This window comes from Canis aureus, chromosome 5 (assembly GCF_053574225.1).
Source record: "Canis aureus isolate CA01 chromosome 5, VMU_Caureus_v.1.0, whole genome shotgun sequence".
NCBI classification, from domain to species: domain Eukaryota; kingdom Metazoa; phylum Chordata; class Mammalia; order Carnivora; family Canidae; genus Canis; species Canis aureus.
Genome location: NC_135615.1, coordinates 17889658 through 17896006, shown reverse-complemented (window position 1 = coordinate 17896006; position 6349 = coordinate 17889658). Strand labels below are relative to the sequence as shown.

Sequence of the window (6349 nt, the reverse complement as noted above, 5' to 3'; positions counted from 1 at the left end):
AGGAGAGGCAGCAACTTTATAAGAGTAATGTGAAACAAATCACCCAGGTGCTAGTAGCACTTGGAAAGCGTGGGGAGCTGCCTGGGAAGCTGGGGCTCATCAGGCAGAGAGCAGTGCTGGAGTCTGACATGTGGCTCTAGAAGTCAGACCAGGGTGGCATATGGCAGGTCCACATGAAGATAGGCACCTCCAGAGCTCTCCATCCAAGTCATTCTCAGGTGTTTCCACTTTCCAAAGTCCATTTTCCTCTTCCACCAAGCAAGATTTTGTAAAACAGAGGAAAGTGGTAGAAAGAGTGGAAAAATGGGAGCAGGTGCCAGACCACCAAGGAGCATCAGTTAGGATGCCCGGAGCTCTTGGTCCTTGACTGTAGCAGCAGATCGATCCATGGTGTAACTCAATGTCTTAGCCCCATTGCTGAGGACTCCGAACTCCTGGAGATGGGGTGGAGGAGGTGTATGACTCTTGGGCTTTGCTTGCTAAAGAACCCCAAAAACACTTATCAGAAAGACATGAAGGGCTAACAACAACAAAAAAATCTTATGCTCAGGATAAAAAGGGTCATAGGAAGAATTCTGTGCCTTCCTGCCTCCTCCATTTTCCCACAAGCCTTTATAAGTACCTGACCAGAGTTTCCTAACACTCAGAACTCATGGTAAGATAGCAGGTCAGAATATCTGAAATTGAGACAACTTTGAAAAATCTGTGACTATGGTTATTATAATGTAGATTTGATTTAATGAGTCTACCAAAGTCGTGATGCCTATCAAATTAGGAAATGCTAACTTGAAAAAGACCTTTCCTATTTTTTATCCTCTAATCGGTAATGGCAAAGTCATTTCCTCATGATCAGTTTCAATGGAGCATCTGTTTTTACAGGAGAGAGGAAATCGAGATGTCTTGAGTCAGAGGGCTAAAAAACTGCTAGGGGGTCATCCGTTCCAAGCCCCTCGTTTTACGGATGGCGAGGCTGGAATGACAAAATCAGTGGCTGAGAAACTCAGGACCCCCATTTCTACGCTCAGTGTTATTCCCCCCACCTTGTGCAGCCTGTTGTGTATCTGCTCTATGGGGGCCAGTTCTGCCTTGGGGGGTTCTGCACCCCACCATCCGTCCTCCCCCATTGCTGTCTGTGATGGGAAGACAGTGAGCTGCTTCTTCGACTCCCAGACTTTCAGCAGCATCGCAGCTCAAGTGGGATCCCTAGGAAGGAAAATGCTGAGTGGGTCTGGCATTGGTACAAGTAGGCTAATCACGGTGAGTGGCTGGTAGGAGATGTGAGACAGACACGGGCTCCATGCAGTACCATTTTGCTCTCGGCCCCGAGCTTACCCTCCCGGTCTCCTTTAGGTCATCTATTTCTTCCCTGACAAAAACATCTGGTTGTTTCCAAACTGAAATTTTTATGCATTTCAACTCATGTAGGAATGTTGAAAAGCTGTTCTGAAAAACATAGCTCCTCCCTGTGCCAAACCAGTTGGGCTGGAATGAACAACTGTTGTTATAAATCTCCACTCTGCCTCTTCAACGGCCCCAGAAGGTACAAAATAGAATGTTTCATGAGACTGGCCAGACGGATCGAATAAGCCCTGCCCAGAGGAGCCCTGTGCGTGAAGAGTACGGGAACACCCCTTTCTCCCCTCTCCCGTCCGTTCTCTGAGTCTCTCTTTCAAACAGTTTCTGGAACTGTTGGCAAGAGGACAGCATGTCAGGGTTCTCTGTGTTCACAACAAATTCTTTTGTGTCTTTAAGTGGAAAAATATTTTATGTCATGGCAGAGCAACTGCTTGTTCTATGAGTGATTCACAAAGAAAACTCAGCGACCTAATGATGTGTGTCCTCGCCAAGACCCAGACAGGGAAAGGGATTAAAAAAAAAAAAAAAAAAAAGTGGCTCAGAATCAAAAGGTACTTTAGAAGTCATTGAGGATGTGAGGCCACCTTCCCACTGAGATCTTCCCATAGTGGACTGTGGAGTTGCCTCCTTGGCTGCCTGTCATTTCGAACCCGTTCCATAGGTATCCTTATCCACACAGTGCTACATCTGCCCCCAAATTCCATGCACAAAACCTCCTGTCCACTTGGGCCTTATTTTTGTGATTTATTATTTCCTAGCAGTGTGTGTCCTCATCAAGGTGGGCTCTTGCAGCTTTTGATGCTCTATATAATGAAGGGCTGGAAATAAAGGGTTCTGGTGCTCCTAGAATCAGAGGGCGCAGACTGGATGGAGGGCACCCAAGAAATCATCTAGCTCAATTTATTGCACACTCAGGAATTCTTTCTGCTAAATATCTTTCCTCAGATGACTTTGACCAGGTCTTACTCCCCAACAGGGAGCTCACTACTTCACAAGACAGCCTGGGTCATTGTTAAAGGGCTGCGATTGCTAGGAGGTGCTCCGTTCTCTTGTTGAGCAAGTCTGTCTCCTTGTCACTTGGACTTCCTTCTGCAACATGTCCTTCTTTTTGACAAATGGTCCTTTCAGTATTTGAAAAGAGCCCTCACATTTCTCCAGCTTTCTTTTCCAAGCAACACATCCTCTTTTTGCAGCCATTTCTCATGTTCTTCAGAACTTTGCTCATTCAGTCTTCCACCTCCGCTTACTCTCTAGTTATTCTCAATCCTCTGATCTTTTCTCCATATGAATCCATGCCAACCTGAGTCTCCTCCATTCTGTTCTTCTGTGATTTATTTTTGGAGACTAAAATCTAAGACTTTACCCTTTCTTTTTCCTGTGGTAGGGTTCATGTCACCAATTTCAGCCAATATTCGAGGTGGTTGATGGTGTGTTGAATCCTGAGTCTGTCGTCTATGGCACTGGCTATCCCTGCTGATTTATTTTCACTTAAAACACTGATATTGTCTGTCTTCATAAAAGTCACTGATGAAAAAAGTTAAAGCTCAGAAACAACTCTCTAGACATTATCAAGCCATTACTCACTCTTTGGATTGAATTGCTCACCAATTTCAGATCCAGCCAGCCTTATTCTCATCCAGTCTGCATTTTACCATCTCTTCTTTTTTTCTTTTCTTTTCTCTTCTTTCTCTTTTCTTTTGTCTATCCTCTCCTCTCTTCTCCTCTTCCCTTTGCTTCTTTCCTTTCCTTTTCTTTTTTAACATTTTATTTATTTATTTGAAAGAGAGAGCACATGAGCAGGAGGGGCAGAGGAGAAGGAGAAAGAAAAACTCAAGCAGACTCTGTGCTGAGTCTGAGTGGGGAGCCCATCTTGGGGCTTGATCTCATGACTCTGAGATCCTGACCTGAGCTGGAGCCAGGAGACAGATGCTTAACTGACTGTGCCACCCAGGCACTCCTTCACCATATTGTCCATACAAATCTTGCTGGGTGTTTTCTCATGTTTTGCTGAAACTGCATAACATGTCCACTGCACTTTCCTCCTCTATCAACCCAGAGACGCTGTCGAAAATGGAACTTAAAAAAAAAAAAAAAAAGAAAGAAAAGAAAATGGAACTAAATCAAATGCAGGAACCTATCCTGCCAGTGCAGTAGCAGCTTTCCTTTCTAAATATCCTTCCCATGAACCTGTTTGGTTAGCTACTCCTCTCCTCCTCGAATTCCCTTTGGGGACCCCTTTCTCCTGCATTCAGAGCACCAGGATGCCTTTTGTGGATCATCACGGAATTCACTAGACCCATATCCTAAGTCCATATGAGGTTGCCTTACAGGATAATGTCTGCATTTCAAGGGCAGCCCTCTGTGCCTCAACCCAAGAGTGCACAAGGAAGATTGGTAGCAACACCAGTGCCTGGTACGATCACATCTGGAGCTGGCTGGCCTTCTCATCACAATCTCCTTGTCTGTACCTCTGGCAACTCTCCTCGTGAGCCACCAAGCCTCACACCCCAACACTCCAACAGGCATCCCGTCACACAATGGGAATCTTTGATGAGGCTCGGGACAGGCTTCTTTTAGCCAGGACTGAAAATGACCTCAAGGGATTTTTTTTTTTTTCCCTTCTCAGTTCTTTTCTAAGCCATGCTATGCCAGGTTAGGCCAGTTGGGGGTTTTAAAAACTTCCCCCTCTTTTTTTCCCCACTATCTCTTTATTCAACACTCTTCTTCATTAGAGCAAGCAGAGGGCTCATTTATTCATTTATTCATTCATTCATTCATTCATTCAAAGAGTCATTAAGCACCTACTATGTGTCAGCCTAAGGTAGGCACTGGAGATTCAGAGGGGAGCCAGGCACACTGAGCCCTGCCCACAGAGATGCCAGTCCAGCTAGGAAGCAACAGTATGAATGGGGGTTATGGGAAGGCTAAGGGTGCATCTCGCTCTAGAGATCAGGGCAATGATGTGGGTCATAATAGGACAATTATTACCTGCGTGCACCTGAGAGCCTGAGAGGAAGACAGCTGCTCCTGGGAAACGTGTCCAGAGTCATGTCCCCCAAAACACCTCCGGATTCCCCCAAAGTTGAAGATCCTGTCTGTGTGTTGGAAAAGGGCTCTTTCCATAGCCCATCTCAATTTAAACCCTGGAGCTGTCACAGCCTCTGTTTACTTACAGAATATTTACCTACCTGTGGGGTGATTTATTTCTGTAGGGAAATGTCTGGAAGGCTTCTTCCTCATTGCTGGATTTGCCACATACCCTCTTCCTGGCCCTGAGTCTCCGCTTCGTCTTCAAAACACCAGAAGTGCCCCAAAGATGCCTGCTGGAATTAGAATTCCTGGTTGTTGGATGCCGAGGGCTTTGGCTTTGAGAAACCAGGGCCGGGAAATGTGTTTTTGACAACCGTAAGCAAGGCTCTGTTTCTAGGGCCGAGCGGGATCACTGGGGGGACCGCCTTCCAGCCCTGCTTTGTGGGGGCAGCAAGAAGTTGGGGCCTGGCCAGCCCCTGGCACATGGATGTCTGGGGCCTGTGCAGCCTGCGCAGCCAGAGGGAAGGAAGGTGAGGAGCAGAATTGCCCGCGGGGTTTTCTCCGCCTTGTCTGTCTGGGGAAGGGGTGCGGGGCCCCGAGTGCGGCCTCCGGCCTCCGCCCCTCCGGAGCTGCCTCGGGCCCTTCCTCCTCCTGGACCGGGCATCCCGGCGGCGGCGGCCCGGCCCCTCGGTCCCGTCGCAGGTCAGCCAGGGCTCGGGCCTCCGGGAGCCCCGCAGGGAGCCAGGGAAGGGGGGCGCAGGCTCTGCACGGCAGCGTGGGGCCCGGCACCGCGGCCCGCGGGGGCACGGGGCAAACTCCGCGTGGCCTTACTCCCGAAGCACGTGATGAGAATTAGGCTTCCCGGGGGGGGGGGGGGGCGGGGGGCACAGTCTCGCACAGTGAAGCCAAACCCTGTCCCTCCCCCTTGCGTCGTGCGGCGGCCTCGGTCCGCGGTGATTTCCTGGGAGGAGGCCGGTGCCCGCGGGCCGCGGGGCTGTCACTCCTCATATCCTACCCGCGCGAAACCTCGTTTCCCTGGAAAAATAATAAAATGCGGAGCCGGTCGCTTTTAAAATGGCTTGTGTTTCACAGTTCGAGTTGAGTTTTCTGTCAGGAAGTGATTAGCCAGGAGGCCTTCAGGGTGGTGGGGCGGGAGGCGAGGCAGCGGGTGAGCGCGGGGCGCAGGGAGGGTGGGAGCGGGGGTGCGGGGAGGCGGGTGCAGGGTCTGCTCTGTCCTCTGCCCCGGGCGGTCACGGTCACGGTCACGGTCACGGTCACGAGCCGGCGGGCCCCGGGCTGACGACAAAGCCGCGGCGTCCTGTTAGTCCTCCGTCTACGTGGGGTCATTTCTGCAGCTCTGGGCAGGGCTGCTCGGGGAAGGGCCAGGGTCCAGCGCAAGGAGACAGATGATACATCGGTCGTGGAGCCAGGCAGCCACTGGATGTCAGCAGCCCGTGTCATTTTAGGACCACGGGGATGGGCCAGTGAAAATCCCAGGCAGCCCTAAACCAGCCCACAGATGCCAGGAAAACAAAAAATGGAAATAGGGGACGTGGGGCTGGGCGGAGGGGAGCGCGGGCAGACTGGAGACCGGCCCGGCCGTACATCTGCACGCTGGGGCAGCACCGGGTGCACATTGAACAGCAACGTCCATACACAGGCCGTACTGGAGCATGTTCGTGAACATCCCCGAAAGGGCAGGGAGCTCAAATACACATTTGGAATTTTCATTGGAAACACATGCACAATTAACAACAATGAAAGCATAGCTTAGAAAAAGTGAACTTGCACCTAGGCAATTAGCGAGCTGGTTCATTTTGATTTGCTCCGTTGTGGGGCGCAGATCACCACCTCCCAATGCTGTGACCGTAGGGGAAGGCTAGAAGGAGTTCAGATACGTTTGGTCCTATGGAAGGCTTTCCAGATTCATGCTTCAGCTGGAGGGCCAGATGGAGGCTGGGCT

The 6349-nt window shown here is 50.2% G+C and overlaps 1 long non-coding RNA gene across 3 annotated transcripts; it reads right to left on the bottom strand.

Annotated features, from left to right (window-relative positions):
- Window positions 1-2242: 2242 nt before the first annotated feature.
- LOC144313755 (uncharacterized) lies at window positions 2243-5534 on the bottom strand. Of its 3 annotated transcripts, XR_013379391.1 has the most exons (3): window positions 5402-5534; window positions 4545-4679; window positions 2243-3432 (listed from the first exon to the last, which is right to left on the bottom strand). It is a non-coding gene; the product is annotated as an uncharacterized LOC144313755 (long non-coding RNA). The 3 variants fall into 3 exon arrangements; XR_013379390.1 differs by lacking the exon at window positions 5402-5534 and having other exon boundaries at window positions 4545-5021; XR_013379392.1 differs by lacking the exons at window positions 4545-4679; window positions 5402-5534 and adding an exon at window positions 4162-4506.
- Between the last annotated feature and the right edge of the window lie 815 nt (window positions 5535-6349).